We start from the raw sequence: 16,745 nt of genomic DNA, 5'->3' as shown, positions 1-16,745 counted from the left end.
AGCAACACAGTAGTTGTGTTGAGTAATTTTCACGTCTCAACACCGAGAGGAAAATATGTTGAGGAAGCATGCCTAGCAACACAGTGGTGGTTTTGAGGAATTTGCACGTCTCAACACCAAGAGGAAAATGTGTTGAGGAAGCATGCCTAGCAACACAGTAGTGGTGTTGAGGAATTTGCACGTCTCAACACCAAGAGGAAGAATGTGTTGGGGAAGCATGCCTAGCAACACAGTAGTTTTGTTGAGTAATTTGCACGTCTCAACACCAATAGGAAAATATGTTGAGGAAGCATGCCTAGCAACACAGTGGTGGTGTTGAGTAATTTGCACGTCTCAGCACCAAGAAGAAAGTGTGTTGAGGAAGCTTTCCTAACAACACAATAGTGATTTTGTGGAATTTGCACGTATCAACACCAAGAGGAAGAATGTGTTGAGGAAGCATGCCTAGCAACACAGTAATGAGTGTTGAGGAATTTAGACCTCTCAACACTAAGAGGAAGGATGTGTTTAGGAAGCATGCCTAGCAACACAGTAGTGGTGTTGAGGAATTTGAACGTCTCAACACCAAGAGGAAAATGTGTTGAGGAAGCTTGCCTAGCAACACAGTAGTGGTGTTGAGGAATTTGCACGTCTCAAAACCAATAGGAAGAATGTGTTGAGGAAGCATGCCTAGCAACACAGTAGTGGTGTTGAGGAATTTGCACGTCTCAACACCAAGAGGAAAATTTGTTGAGGAAGCATGCCTAGCAACACAGTAGTGGTGTTGAGGAATTTGCACGTCTCAACACCAATAGGAAGAATGTGTTGAGGAAGCATGCCTAGCAACACAGTAGTTGTGTTGAGTAATTTTCACGTCTCAACACCGAGAGGAAAATATGTTGAGGAAGCATGCCTAGCAACACAGTGGTGGTTTTGAGGAATTTGCACGTCTCAACACCAAGAGGAAAGTGTGTTGAGGAAGCTTTCCTAGCAACACAGTAGTGGTGTTGAGGAATTTGCACGTCTCAACACCAATAGGAAGAATGTGCTGAGGAAGCATGCCTAGCAACACAGTAGTTGTGTTGAGGAATTTGCACGTCTCAACACCGATAGGAAGAATGTGTTGAGGAAGCATGCCTAGCAACACCGTAGTTGTGTTGAGGAATTCGCACGTCTCAACACCAAGAGGAAAATATGTTGAGGAAGCATGCCTAGCAAGACAGTGGTGGTGTTGAGGAATTTGCACGTCTCAACACCAAGAGGAAAGTGTGTTGAGGAAGCTTTCCTAGCAACACAATAGTGGTTTTGAGGAATTTGCACGTCTCAACACCAAGAGGAAGAATGTGTTGAGGAAGCATGCCTAGCAACACAGTAATGAGTGTTGAGGAATTTAGACCTTTCAACACTAAGAGGAAGGATGTGTTTAGGAAGCATTCCTAGCAACACAGTACTGGTGTTGAGGAAGCATGCCTAGCAACACAGTAGTGGTGTTGAGGAATTTGCACGTCTCAACACCAGGAGGAAAATGTGTTGAGAAAGCATGCCTAGCAACACAGTAGTGGTGTTGAGGAATTTGCACGTCTCAACACCAAGAGGAAGAATGTGTTGAGGAAGCATGCCTAGCAACACAGTAGTTGTGTTGAGGAATTTGCACGTCTCAACACAAAGAGGAAAATATGTTGAGGAAGCTTTCCTAACATTACAGTGGTGGTGTTGAGGAATTTGCACGTCACAACACCAAGAGGAAGAATGTGTTGAGGAAGCATGCCTAGCAACACCGTAGTGAGTGTTGAGGAATTTAGACCTCTCAACACTAAGAGGAAGGATGTGTTGAGGAAGCATGCCTAGCAACACAGTAGTGGTGTTGAGGAATTTGCACGTCTCAATACCAAGAGGAAGAATGTGTTTAGGAAGCATGCCTAGCAACACAGTAGTTGTGTTGAGGAATTTGCACGTCTCAACACCAAGAGAAAAATATGTTGAGGAAGCATGCCTAGCAACATAGTGGTGGTTTTGAGGAATTTGCACGTCTCAACACCAACAGGAAGAATGTGTTGAGAATCATGCCTAGCAACATAATAATGAGTGTTGAGGAATTTGAACGTCTCAACACCAAGAGGAAAATGTGTTGAGGAAGCTTGCCTAGCAACACAGTAGTGGTGTTGAGGAATTTGCACGTCTCAACACCAAGAGGAAAGTGTGTTTAGGAAGCTTTCCTAGCAACACAATAGTGGTTTTGAGGAATTTGCACGTCTCAACACCAAGAGGAAGAATGTGTTGAGGAAGCATGCCTAGCAACACAGTAATGAGTGTTGAGGAATTTAGACCTTTCAACACTAAGAGGAAGGATGTGTTTAGGAAGCATGCCTAGCAACACAGTTGGTGCGGAAATGGGGTTGCACACAAAACTTGCAAGTATACAAGGTCAAGTTTTAGTATAGAAGGTGAGAGAGGGATCAGTCCACAGGGAGTAGGAGTGCTTAAAAGTTTAACCTAAGCTGTCAATGAAGGAAGCAAACAATATGGCAGATGGGAAAGATGGGAAAACATTTGAGTGAAACGAAGAGTTCCACAAATTTCCTCGAATTCTCTCACGTGGTGGTACGGGTTTTCATTCTCAACACCTCTAAAAATAGGAAGCATCTGTATTGTGCTTGATTTCAGCTCATAGTGGCCATTAGCTTCGGGTAGCACAATACAAGAAGGTTGACTGGCTCTAGTTGGGTACATATAATCCTTGAGGGTACGGGGTTCTCCCATTGTTTCTGGTTGATCTGGACTGTCTCCCTCAGAACTTAGAATTTCGATAGGTTCGTCTGGGTTAATTCTAACAAGTCTGTTTGTTTGGTCTCTGTAGGTCACAATCATGTCCTAGTAGGTACCTTAACTAACATGTTGGTCAGACAGAGCAATCGGAAACAATTTGGCCCACAAGGGTTACGAAGATTTGGTTTTGAATGGGTGTTGGACTAACAAGGGATTTTGGTTTTTTGGTTTAAAATTGGGCTTTGGAAAAAAAATTTTAACTAAACCTAGCATAAATTAGCACAACTCATAAAAGAAAATAAAAACAATAATAATAATTAAGACAAGCCCATAAAAAAAAAAAGAAAAAGAAAAATAAAGACAAAAAATAATTACAGTCCCAAAGAAAAAGAAAAAGAAAAAATAAAATAAAGGAAAAATAAAAATTATTACAATCCCAACTAAATAATTAAATTAATTATTACAAGCCCGAATTTGAATTTAAATGAGGCCCCAAGTGGGTTAACTCATGGGTTAGGCTTACTTGATTTTTGGAGGGAAGCCCAAAAATAGGCTTTTAGTCCCCTTTTAGTTGCACAGCCCAGTTGGGCTTTAGGATCGTCCTAAGCAGCTCACGCTCAAGCCCAGCAACAACGGTTGGAACAGAGCCCAGCAGCAACGGTTGGAACAGAGCCCAGCAGCTTGTTGAGATGCAGCAGCCCAGTTGCTTTGGCTTGGCAGCAGCAGGCTTGGCTGATCTCCCTCCTCCTCCCACACATCCCCTATTTATACATATAAGAATAATCCCCAAAAATCAGTGAAGTTAGGGTGTACCCAAAAATCCAAAATTCACTCACCTAACACACTGATAACAACCCAATCAACCAACCCATGATTCAATTAGACGTACAATTGATTTCCCCCAAAAAGTTCCCAAATCAGAAAATTAGGGTTCTTATAAAAATTATTAAAATTTACCTAATCACTGTTGACACTGGTAGATGTCGACCCATGCCTCCAATCCTTCTCCTGATGCTTCTCTTGTTCTTCCCATGCCCTAATTGCTTTTCTAGCTTCACTGATTCGTCAACCACTCACCTAGGGTTTCGGCAGGGGAGAAATTGACGAATTAGGGGGCTATAAAGATGGGTAATAGCTGTAGGAAGGTAGGGGTGATGATGGTGGAGGTGTGGTGGTGGTAGAGGAGTAGGTAGTGGTGGTTGTGGAAGTGGAATAGGTGGTGGTACGGCAGGGTATGGTGGTTCTGTTGCAGAGAGGGGGGAAGAGAAGATGGAGTCGATGGGGTTTGAGGAAGGGTGTTTGTTTGCGGGTATAGATATTAGGTACTAGGGTGTTGAGCAGGTGTAGAGGATTTTGATGTTTCGCGAAGCTGGACCGATGGATGGGAAGATGGTAGGTGGATCCAACGGCGATACGGAGGTAAGCGTGGAGCGACCGTCGGATGAAGGGATGTAGCAAAACGGACGACCCAAGATGGAGATGGGCGTTGTGATGTAAAGCGGGGGCTTCGGAGTTTGATGTGCGATGATGGAGCGACCGTAGGATGCTGAAATGCTTCGATCTGACGGCTGAAATCCGAGACGGGCTTGGATATAGAAAATGGGTTTGGGTAGGGTTTTGGGCCTTGGGTATGCCAAGCCCATATCTTCTTTAAGAACAATTCTTCCTCTTCAAGCCCACTTCTAGCCTTTTGGTCTTGCACGACATTCTTCGCGGCTTCCTTGTGTAATTCCTCCCGGCTTTTCACTACTTTTCTGCTCTTTTCGCTCCGCAATTCATCCAAACTTTATTTATTACCTAAAAATGCAAAATTAAGTAAGAAAAATATTTATTCTTGAAAACAATGAAAATACAGAATATGGGATAAAATGTAGAATTAATGCACAAAAGATGAGTTAAATGCCAACAAAAATATAAATATCATTTTGGCACTCATCAAATACCCCCAAACCTGAATTTTACTTGTCCTCAAGTAAAACAAAACTAAGGAAATCCTACCTATACCACTGTCGCTGGTCTCTCGAATGCATTTAGCGTATGCACTAAGCCTTTTAAACCACTAAGTGTCCCTAGTGGACGAGTTGAAGTCTCGTGAAGGTTTGCTTAGAACGTACCTACAAAGTTCTAGGTCAAAATATAAGCTCAGATTCCATCAAATGTGACATGTGCAAAACAGTTTAAGCTCACAGCAAAATGGAGATGTCAATCTAGCTATCAAGGCACAATCCTAGCACTGATAACAAAAAAGACATGTGATAAGAGTGTAAAGTGTATCTACACATGTGTAAAGAAAGATCTGAAGTTATGACTACTAATCACCAAGAGATAGTTTCTCAGGCTAAGAACCAGGTCGAAATCTAGCTAGCTGTCCGGACTTTACGAGAATTGTGAATGAGTTGGAGGTATTTCACAATTACTCGCGTTGTACATCAATGGCATACACCCTCCTTGCTTATTACAATGAAACAACAAAATGACTATTTACATGACTCTTATTTACATTGACTACTCTCTTTTATTTTTGGAACAAGAGAGATGGAATTGATAAATACTTATTGATTTTTTTGTATTTTTCTGATTTTTTTTTTTTTTTTTTTTTTTTTTTTTTTTTTTTTTTTTTTTTACATAACTCTTTGATACATAACAAAAGAAACAAAAATTACATGACACTTTGCAAGAGGTAGCCCTTTTTGATGCACCCAGTTAAATTCGATGGTTGTCTTTCTTAATGTAACCTCCACCTTCTATCCCAACCAACCAAAGAACAAGCTAGTCAAGTTTCGTTCAGTATTCTAAAGTGATTGGCAATCGTAACTTCCTATCAAACACCTTGAAGATCGAGGCCATACATGTATTGGTAGATCGTGCGCGTGCAAATTTCTTATCACTATGTGAATTGTGCTAGAATCAGGGTGCCTAAATATCTAGACTAAGACTCCTAATAATACATATTTGCACAAGAGTCAACATTTCAAGGTAAATGAGCTCCATTTTTATTTTTTTTTTTCAATTTTTTTTTTTTTTTGATTTTTCAATTTTTTTTGGAATTTTCAATTTTTTCAAAAAGAAGGAGTTTTTTTTCAATTATGCATATTATCGTATCTACTCTATACCCCCAAACCTAAACTAAACATTGTCCTCAATGTTTCAAAATATGGAAAGAATTATAAAACAATATATGAAGAGGAACATGCTGAGTAGAGTAAAAGGAGAGAGAATACCCGATTGTACGGCGAAAGCTCGATTAAAACTCCGTTATTCAAGGCAAAAATCCATCATATTAGGAGTCACAATGGATGAGCACAAAATATATACAAAAGGAAATAATAACTACATATCTACAAGAAAATTTGGTTTTTAATGGGATTGGACTTTTTGGGAAAAATTTGGTTTTGTGGGAAAGAAAATTTTTTTTTTTTTTTGGTTATTTAGGGAAAGAGTGGACCAGTTTAGTCCACATAGACTGGGTCCTCCAGGTTGGTTGTTTCAATGTCGGGTGGAAATGGCTCAAGGAATGGCTTTAATCTCTGCCCGTTGACTTTGAAAACGTTCTTGTTGGAACATCCTCCAGCTCTACAGCTCCATGAGGAAAAACTGTGCGTACTAGGTACGGACCCTTCCATCTGGAACGCAGTTTTCCTGGAAAAAGATGTAATCGGGAGTCATACAGCAAGACTTTCTGACCAGGAGTGAAGGATTTGCGTAGAATACGCTTGTCATGAAAATCTTCATCTTCTGCTTGTACAACTTGGCACTGTCATAAGCCTCATTTCTCAATTCTTCCAACTCGTTGAGTTGAAGTTTCCTTTGCACCAGCTTCGTCCAGAGAAAAGTTCAGTCTTTGATTGCCCAGTAGCACGATGTTCTAATTCCACAGGTAGATGGCACGGCTTTCCATACACTAGACGATAGGGGGACATGCCAATTGGTGTCTTATAAGCTGTTCTATAGGCCCACAAAGCATCATTCAATCTCAATGACCAATCTTTCCTAGACGGGTTAACCGTCTTTCTAGAATGTGCTTGATTTCCCTATTAGCACTTCCACTTGTCCACTGTCTGAGGGTGGTACGGAGTAGCAACCTTGTGAGTTATGCCATACTTGCGTACTAAAGACTCAAGTGCTTTGCGAAATGTGAACCCCGTCACTGATGATAGCTCTAGGGGTACCAAAACGTGAAAATGTTTTCCTTTAGAAATGAAAGTACCACCTTGTGGTCATTTGTTCTGGTTGCTATGGCTTCTACCCACTTAGAAACGTAATCAACTGCGACTAGGATGTACAACTTGCTGTCAGACATGGGAAATGGACCCATGAAGTCTATCCCCCAAACATCAAAAATCTCCACAATCAAAATGGGGTTCAATGGCATCATGTTTCTCCTCGAAATGCTTCCTAGCTTTTGACAGCGTTCACAAGCAACACAATAATCATAATCCTTGAACAATGATGGCCAATAGAATCCACACTGCAAGATCTTTGCAGCGGTTTTCTTGGCACTGAAATGGCCTCCACATGCTTGGTCATGACAGAAAGATATCACATCTTTCTGTTCAGTGTTGGGGACACATTCCTAATGATTTGGTCTGGGCAGTACTTAAACAAATATGGGTCATCCCAAAGGAAATGTTTAACTTCAGCCAGGAATTTAGAGCGGTCTTGTCTCGACCAACGTGAGGGCATCCTACCTGTAGCGAGGTAGTTAACAATATCAGCAAACCAAGGAAGGTCTGAGATAGACATCAGCTGTTCATCTGGGAATGATTCTCTAATCAGCTCAATTCATCAATAGACTCTAAAGTTAATCTAGACAAATGATCAGCAACCACATTCTCACAACCTTTCTTATCACGGATTTCGAGATCGAATTCCTGTAATAAGAGTATCCATCGAATAAGGCGAGCTTTAGCATCCTTCTTGGAAAGAAGATACTTCAAAGCCGCATGGTCTGTGTATATGATGATCTTAGACCCTATCAGATAAGATCTAAACTTGTCTAATGCGAAAACGACGGCAAGCAATTCCTTCTCGGTAGTTGAATAATTGAGTTGGGCATCATTAAGGGTTTTGCTAGCATAGTATATCACATATGGTAGTCTATCAACTCGCTGTCCTAAAACAGCACCAACAGCATAATCAGAGGCATCACACATAAGTTCGAACGGAAGCTTCCAATCGGGTGGTCGGACTATAGGAGCGGTGGTGAGAAGGGTTTTTAATTCCTCCCATGCCTTCACACAAGCAGCATCGAAATTGAAGGCAACATCTTTGGAGAGAAGACTGCACAGAGGTCTGGAGATTTTGCTGAAATCTTTGATGAATCGCCGGTAAAAACCAGCATGACCTAGAAATGATCTGATCTCCTTCACAGAGCGAGGTTGTGGTAGATGTTGAATGAGGTCAACTTTAGCTTTAGCTTTATCCACTTCAATTCCTTTTTCTGAGATGATGTGTCCTAGAACTATTCCTGAATTCACCATAAAATGGCATTTTTCCCAATTTAGAACAAGGTTCTTTTCTTTACATCTGGATATCACGAGGGCAAGATGCTTCAAACATTCGTCAAACGAGGAACCAAAAACAGAGAAATCATCCATAAAGATCTCGAGAAAACTATCTATCATGTCAGAAAAAATGCTCATCATGCAACGCTGAAAAGTAGCAGGTGCATTACACAACCCGAAGGGCATACGTCTATAAGCAAACGTCCCAAATGGACACGTGAATGTAGTTTTTTCCTGATCTTCGGAGCAATGTGAATTTGGTTATAACCGGAAAAGCCATCTAGAAAACAGTAGTGACTGTGTCCAGACACACGTTCTAGCATTTGGTCAATGAAAGGGAGCGGGAAGTGATCCTTCCTTGTTACTGTGTTCAACTTCCTGTAGTCGATGCATACTCGCCATCCTGTGGTTGTACGAGTAGGGACTAATTCATTCTTGTCGTTCTGAACTACAGTAATGCCTGACTTCTTAGGCACAACTTGAATGGGACTAACCCATTTGCTATCAGGTTGGGTATATGATACCCGCATCAAGTAGTTTCAGGATCTCTCCTTTGACTACATCTCTCATGTTAGGATTAAGTCTCCTTTGCATTTCCCTCGATGGTTTGGCATTCTCTTCAAGGTTAATGTGGTGCATGCAAATGGTGGGACTAATTCCTTTGAGATCTGAGATGGTCCATCCTAAGGCCTCTTTGTGTTCCTTAAGTACTTCTAAAAGCTTACTTTCCTGTTCCGTGTCTAAACATGATGAAATAATGACGGTAAAGTATCAGAAGAACCTAGGAATGCGTACTTCAACGTACTAGGCAATGTTTTCAATTCAAGCTTGGGTGGCTCAACAATGGATGGAATAGCTTGGAATCAGAGAGTAAGGGTGGTTCCACTTCATATTTCCTTTCAGTGACGTCCATTTGAGGTACAGATTCGAGCAGAGATAGGACGTCACTACAGTATGCATCATCATAGGAATCTGAGGTTAAAGTTCTCCATACATGCTTGAAAGGGGTCGACGGATAGAATGTTAGTCAACGAATCTTGCATTAATCCTTCAATCATATTAACTTCATGCACATCATCATCATCATCAAGATTCACAGGTTGTTGACTAATATCGAACACATTCAATTCTACCGTCATGTTACCAAAAGACAGTTTCAACACTCCATTACGACAATTAATGATCGCGTTGGACGTAGCCAAGAAAGGACGTCCTAAGATGACAGGAATGTGACAGTCTGGGTTTTGTACAGGTTGAGTGTCTAAGACAATGAAGTCTACGGGAAAATAGAATTTGTCAACCTTGATCAAAACGTCTTCGACCACTCCACGAGGAATCTTGACAGATCGGTCTGCCAGTTGTAGAGTGATAGATGTTGGTTTCAACTCCCCAAGACCTAACTGCTCATAAACAGAATATGGCAGTAGGTTAACACTTGCACCTAGGTCTAATAACGCTTTATTGACCGTGTGTTCTCCTATAGTGCAAGAAATTGTTGGACATCCTGGATCCCTAAACTTGGGTGGAGTTTTGTTCAGAATGATGGAACTCACCTGCTCAGCTAAGAAAGCACGTTTTGCACATTGAGCTTGCGCTTTTGAGTACACAAGTCTTTGAGGAATTTGGCATAAGCAGGGATTTGCTTGATTGCTTCAAGAAAAGGAATGTTGATGTTGACTCTCTTGAACAGATCTAACATCTCATTGTAATGGGTACTTTTCTGTTGATAGATCAATCTTTGAGGAAATGGGGCAACAGGAGAATGAGTTGGCAAAGGGACATTCACAGCAGTAGAATTGTCAGATTTTCCAACTTGCTCAGATTCTTTGGTTTTCTGGGGTTGTGGAGACAGCGTGGAATTTGTATCAGATTCATTAGGTTCGCCCACGTTGTTCTCGATGACTTTACCACTTCGGAGGGTGGTAATGGCATGGACTTGATCGGGTGAGGTTTCAGTGCAGGATGTTGTGCCTGTTTGAAATATCCTCTTTGGATTTTGTTGGGGTTGGCTCGGAAGTTTACCCTTTTCTCTCTCACACATTTGATCCATCTTTTGATCTAGATTTTTCTGACTTTGCATCAAACTCTGGAACATTTCCTCTAGGGTGGATAATCTCTTGTCGGTATTGTGTTGAGGATATGATTGTTGTTGAGAGTTTGATTGTTGTTGAGGGTTTCTCGGGTGTTGATAACCTTGATTGTTCTGATATCCCTGATTGTTTTGATAGCTCTGATTGGGTTGAGATGGTCCTCCCTGAGTGGGTCCTTTTGACCATGAAAAGTTAGGGTGGTTTCTCCATCCTGGATTGTAGGTCTGTGAATAAGGGTTATGTCTGTTTTTGAAACATGGCATGTGCCTGTTCAAGCCTAGATTCCTGGACTGCAAGCAAATCGGGACAATTTTGGAATTGATGGTTGGGATCGTTACAAGCGGCACAACAGACGAAGCGACATGTTCTCGGAGAGTAGTGGTGGAAGGTTTTGAATTTTTATGTAGTTCTAACTCTTCTAATCTCCTAACTATTGATGCCATGTTTGCTCTTCCCTCGAAATCCGCTTCAATCCTAAAAGCCTTTGCTTCGGATGTAGTCTTTCTGGTTCACGGATGGATTCCCACTGTTGCGTCTTTTCAGCTACTTCAATCAAGAAGTCCCAAGACGCATCAGCAGTTTTGTCTACGAATAGACCATTACACATCGACTCAACCGTTGTTCGGGTGGACACATCTAGACCTTCATACAAAATTTGCACAAGTCTCCATTTTTCAAAACCATGATGGGGACATTGGAGCAATAATTCATTGAATCTCTCCAAGTATCTAGCTAAGGTCTCACCTTCTAATTGCACAAAGCTATTCAGACTTTGACGAATTGTCGCAGTCTTGTGGTTCGGGAAAAACTTTTTGAAAAACTCCTTTATGAGGTCATCCCATGTCATGATGGATTGAGGCTGTAAAGCATAAGCCAGGCCTTTGCCTTATCTTTCAGGGAGAAAGGAAAGCCTTAACTTTAGGGTTTCGTCGGACATTTGAGTGAAACGCAGAGTTCCACAAATTTCCTCGAATTCTCTCACGTGGTGGTACGGGTTTTCATTCTCAACACCTCTAAAAATAGGAAGCATCTGTATTGTGCTTGATTTCAGCTCATAATGGCCATTAGCCTCGGGTAGCACAATACAAGAAGGTTGACTGGCTCTAGTTGGGTACATATAATCCTTGAGGGTACGGGGTTCTCCCATTGTTTCTGGTTGATCTGGACTGTCTCCCTCAGAACTTAGAATTTCGATAGGTTCGTCTGGGTTAATTCTAACAAGTCTGTTTGTTTGGTCTCTGTAGGTCACAATCATGTCCTAGTAGGTACCTTAACTAACATGTTGGTCAGACAGAGCAATCGGAAACAATTTGGCCCACAAGGGTTACGAAGATTTGGTTTTGAATGGGTGTTGGACTAAAGGGATTTTGTTTTTGGTTTAAAATTGGGCTTTGGAAAATTTTGAACTAAACCTAGCATAAATTAGCACAACTCATAAAAGAAAATAAAAACAATAATAATAATTAAGACAAGCCCATAAAAGAAAAAGAAAAATAAAAGAAAAATAAAAAAAAACAAAAAAAATAATTACAGTCCCAAATAAAAAAAAAAAGAAAAAGAAAATAAATAAAAATTATTACAATCCCAACTAAATAATTAAATTAATTATTACAAGCCCGAATTTGAATTTAAATGAGGCCCCAAGTGGGTTAACTCATGGGTTAGGCTTACTTGATTTTTGGAGGGAAGCCCAAAAATAGGCTTTTAGTCCCCTTTTAGTTGCACAGCCCAGTTGGGCTTTAGGATCGTCCTAAGAAGCTCACGCTCAAGCCCAGCAACAACGGTTGGAACAGAGCCCAGCAGCAACGGTTGGAACAGAGCCCAGCAGCTTGTTGAGATGCAGCAGCCCAGTTGCTTTGGCTTGGAAGCAACAGGCTTGGCTTGGTGTTGCTCGAGCCCAACAACAGCAGCAGCAGCAGCTCAGGTTTCAGCAGCAGCAGCTCAGGTTTTAGCAGCAGCAGCAGCTCAGGTGGCCTAGCAACACAGCTCTGCAGCAACTCAGCAACACAGCTCTGCAGCAACTTAGACAACTCTGCAATGATCTTGACAGAGATGCAATGGTAGATGAAAGACAGCAAGGAGAAGAAATTCAACACACAGCACCACTCCCCGGCAGCGGCGCCAAAAACTTGGTGTGGAAATGGGGTTGCACACAAAACTTGCAAGTATACAAGGTCAAGTTTTAGTATAGAAGGTGAGAGAGGGATCAGTCCACAGGGAGTAGGAGTGCTTAAAAGTTTAACCTAAGCTGTCAATGAAAGAAGCAAACAATATGGCAGATGGGAAAGATGGGAAAACAGTTAACCAAGCAAGCAAATGACATGTAATAAAAACAGCAAGGAACCAAGGTTGTAAGCCAAGGGCAGGGGGAAGTTTGTGCACTGATTTCAGTGCACAACAGCTACAAATTGCAAGGAAATTAAACAAGAAAAACAGTAAATTTAGCAGGGAACAAAATAGAACTGAAATTAAGTGATTGTAAAAGGATTTGTGGTTAAGCCAAGGCTTAGGATCCACCTTGTGTCCTAATCAAACAACATGTTTCTAGGTTGAGTTAAAAATCCTATGCATACATCTAGAATGGGAGGAAGACTAATTTGCTCACTAGTTTGCCCCTAGCATTGACTGTCTTTTGACAGAACAATCAATCACAGGCACTATGAGCATTAACCTCTTCCCATTGCTCAATCAAAACATACATCAGGATAACTATCCTAGCAACTTGTCAATTGACAGTGCATAAGGCTTCAACTGAGCCTTAGCTTAGTGCTACTTAGCTCATGCTCAACACAAGTATAACAACATCATTCATCAAACAAAATAGTTCAAACACAACACACATAGCATTCAACTGTCAACTGTGATAAAGAGAACTGGAATTGAAATTGCATAAAATTTGTTTCAATTCTCTCCTGGCTAGTCCAGAGATCTCCCTCCTCCTCCCACACATCCCCTATTTATACATATAAGAATAATCCCCAAAAATCAGTGAAGTTAGGGTGTACCCAAAAATCCAAAATTCACTCACCTAACACACTGATAACAACCCAATCAACCAACCCATGATTCAATTAGACGTACAATTGATTTCCCCCAAAAAGTTCCCAAATCAGAAAAATTAGGGTTCTTATAAAAATTATTAAAATTTACCTAATCACTGTTGACACTGGTAGATGTCGACCCATGCCTCCAATCCTTCTCCTGATGCTTCTCTTGTTCTTCCCATGCCCTAATTGCTTTTCTAGCTTCACTGATTCGTCAACCACTCACCTAGGGTTTCGGCAGGGGAGAAATTGACGAATTAGGGGGCTATAAAGATGGGTAATAGCTGTAGGAAGGTAGGGGTGATGATGGTGGAGGTGTGGTGGTGGTAGAGTAGTAGGTAGTGGTGGTTGTGGAAGTGGAATAGGTGGTGGTATGGCAGGGTATGGTGGTTCTGTTGCAGAGAGGGGGGAAGAGAAGATGGAGTCGATGGGGTTTGAGGAAGGGGATGTTTGTTTTGCGGGTATAGATATTAGGTACTAGGGTGTTGAGCAGGTGTAGAGGATTTTGATGTTTCACGAAGCTGGACCGATGGATGGGAAGATGGTAGGTGGATCCAATGGCGATACGGAGGTAAGCGTGGAGCGACCGTCGGATGAAGGGATGTAGCAAAACGGACGACCCAAGATGGAGATGGGCGTTGTGATGTAAAGCGGGGGCTTCGGAGTTTGTTGTGCGATGATGGAGCGACCGTAGGATGCTGAAATGCTTCGATCTGACGGCTGAAATCCGAGACGGGCTTGGATATAGAAAATGGGTTTGGGTAAGCGTTTTGGGCCTTGGGTATGCCAAGCCCATATCTTCTTTAAGAACAATTCTTCCTCTTCAAGCCCACTTCTAGCCTTTTGGTCTTATGCACGACATTCTTCGCGGCTTCCTTGTGTAATTCCTCCCGGCTTTTCACTACTTTTCTTCTCTTTTCGCTCCGCAATTCATCCAAACTTTATTTATTACCTAAAAATGCAAAATTAAGTAAGAAAAATATTTATTCTTGAAAACAATGAAAATACAGAATATGGGATAAAATGTAGAATTACTGCGCAAAAGATGAGTTAAATGCCAAGAAAAATATATAGAAATATGCACTTTTTAGCACTCATCAACAGTACTGGTGTTGAGGAAGCATGCCTAGCAACACAGTAGTGGTGTTTAGGAATTTGCACGTCTCAACACCAGGAGGAAAATGTGTTGAGAAAGCATGCCTAGCAACACAGTAGTGGTGTTGAGGAATTTGCACGTCTCAACACCAAGAGGAAGAATGTGTTGAGGAAGCATGCCTAGCAACACAGTAGTTGTGTTGAGGAATTTGCACGTCTCAACACCAAGAGGAAAATATGTTGAGGAAGCTTTCCTAACATTACAGTGGTGGTGTTGAGGAATTTGCACGTCACAACACCAAGAGGAAGAATGTGTTGAGGAAGCATGCCTAGCAACACCGTAGTGAGTGTTGAGGAATTTAGACCTTTCAACACCAAGAGGAAGGATGTGTTGAGGAAGCATGCCTAGCAACACAGTAGTGGTGTTGAGGAATTTGCACGTCTCAATACCAAGAGGAAGAATGTGTTTAGGAAGCATGCCTAGCAACACAGTAGTTGTGTTGAGGAATTTGCACGTCTCAACACCAAGAGAAAAATATGTTGAGGAAGCATGCCGAGAAACATAGTGGTGGTGTTGAGGAATTATCACGTCTCAACACCAAGAGGAAAGTGTGTTGAGGAATCTTTCCTAGCAACACAGTAGTGGTTTTGAGGAATTTGCACGTCTCAACACCAACAGGAAGAATGTGTTGAGGAATCATGCCTAGCAACATAATAATGAGTGTTGAGGAATTTGAACGTCTCAACACCAAGAGGAAAATGTGTTGAGGAAGCTTGCCTAGCAACACAGTAGTGGTGTTGAGGAATTTGCACGTCTCAACACCAATAGGAAGAATGTGCTGAGGAAGCATGCCTAGCAACACAGTAGTTGTGTTGAGGAATTTGCACGTCTCAACACCAAGAGGAAGAATGTATTGAGGAAGCATGCCTAGCAACACAGAAGTTGTGTTGATTAATTTGCACGTCTCAACACCAAGAGGAAAATATGTTGAGGAAGCATGCCTAGCAACACAGTGGTGGTGTTGAGGAATTTGCACGTCTCAACACCAAGAGGAAAGTGTGTTGAGGAAGCTTTCCTAGCAACACAATAGTGGTTTTGAGGAATTTGCACGTCTCAACACCAAGAGGAAGAATGTGTTGAGGAAGCATGCCTAGCAACACAGTAATGAGTGTTGAGGAATTTAGACCTCTCAACAGTAAGAAGAAGGATGTGTTTAGGAAGCATGCCTAGCAACACAGTAGTGGTGTTGAGGAATTTGAACGTCTCAACACCAAGAGGAAAATGTGTTGAGGAAGCTTGCCTAGCAACACAGTAGTGGTGTTGAGGAACTTGCACGTCTCAACACCAATAGGAAGAATGTGTTGAGGAAGCATGCCTAACAACACATTAGTTGTGTTGAGTAATTTGCACGTCTCAACACCGAGAGGAAAATGTGTTGGGGAAGCTTGCCTAGCAACACAGTAGTGGTGTTGAGGAATTTGCACGTCTCAACACCAATAGGAAGAATGTGTTGAGGAAGCATGCCTAGCAACACAGTAGTGGTGTTGAGGAATTTGCACGTCTCAACACCAAGAGGAAAATTTGTTGAGGAAGCATGCCTAGCAACACAGTAGTGGTGTTGAGGAATTTGGACGTCTCAACACCAAGAGGAAGAATGTGTTGGGGAAGCATGCCTAGCAACACAGTAGTTGTGTTGAGTAATTTGCACGTCTCAACACCAATAGGAAAATATGTTGAGGAAGTATGCCTAGCAACACAGTGGTGGTGTTGAGGAATTTGCACGTCTCAGCACCAAGAAGAAAGTGTGTTGAGGAAGCTTTCCTAGCAACACAATAGTGGTTTTGAGGAATTTGCACGTATCAACACCAAGAGGAAGAATGTGTTGAGGAAGCATGCCTAGCAACACAGTAATGAGTGTTGAGGAATTTAGACCTCTCAACACGAAGAGGAAGGATGTGTTTAGGAAGCATGCCTAGCAGCACAGTAGTGGTGTTGAGGAATTTGAACGTCTCAACACCAAGAGGAAAATGTGTTGAGGAAGCTTGCTTAGCAACACAGTAGTGGTGTTGAGGAATTTGCACGTCTCAACACCAAGAGAAAAATGTGTTGAGGAAGCATGCCTAGCAACACAGTAGTGGTGTTAAGGAATTTGCACGTCTCAACACCAATAGGAAGAATGTGTTGAGGAAGCATGCCTAGCAACACAGTAGTTGTGTTGAGTAATTTTCACGTCTCAACACCGAGAGGAAAATATGTTGAGGAAGCA

This window comes from Papaver somniferum, unplaced genomic scaffold (genome assembly GCF_003573695.1).
Source record: "Papaver somniferum cultivar HN1 unplaced genomic scaffold, ASM357369v1 unplaced-scaffold_16, whole genome shotgun sequence".
Classification (NCBI taxonomy): Eukaryota; Viridiplantae; Streptophyta; class Magnoliopsida; order Ranunculales; family Papaveraceae; genus Papaver; species Papaver somniferum.
This window is presented reverse-complemented; position numbering follows the sequence as displayed.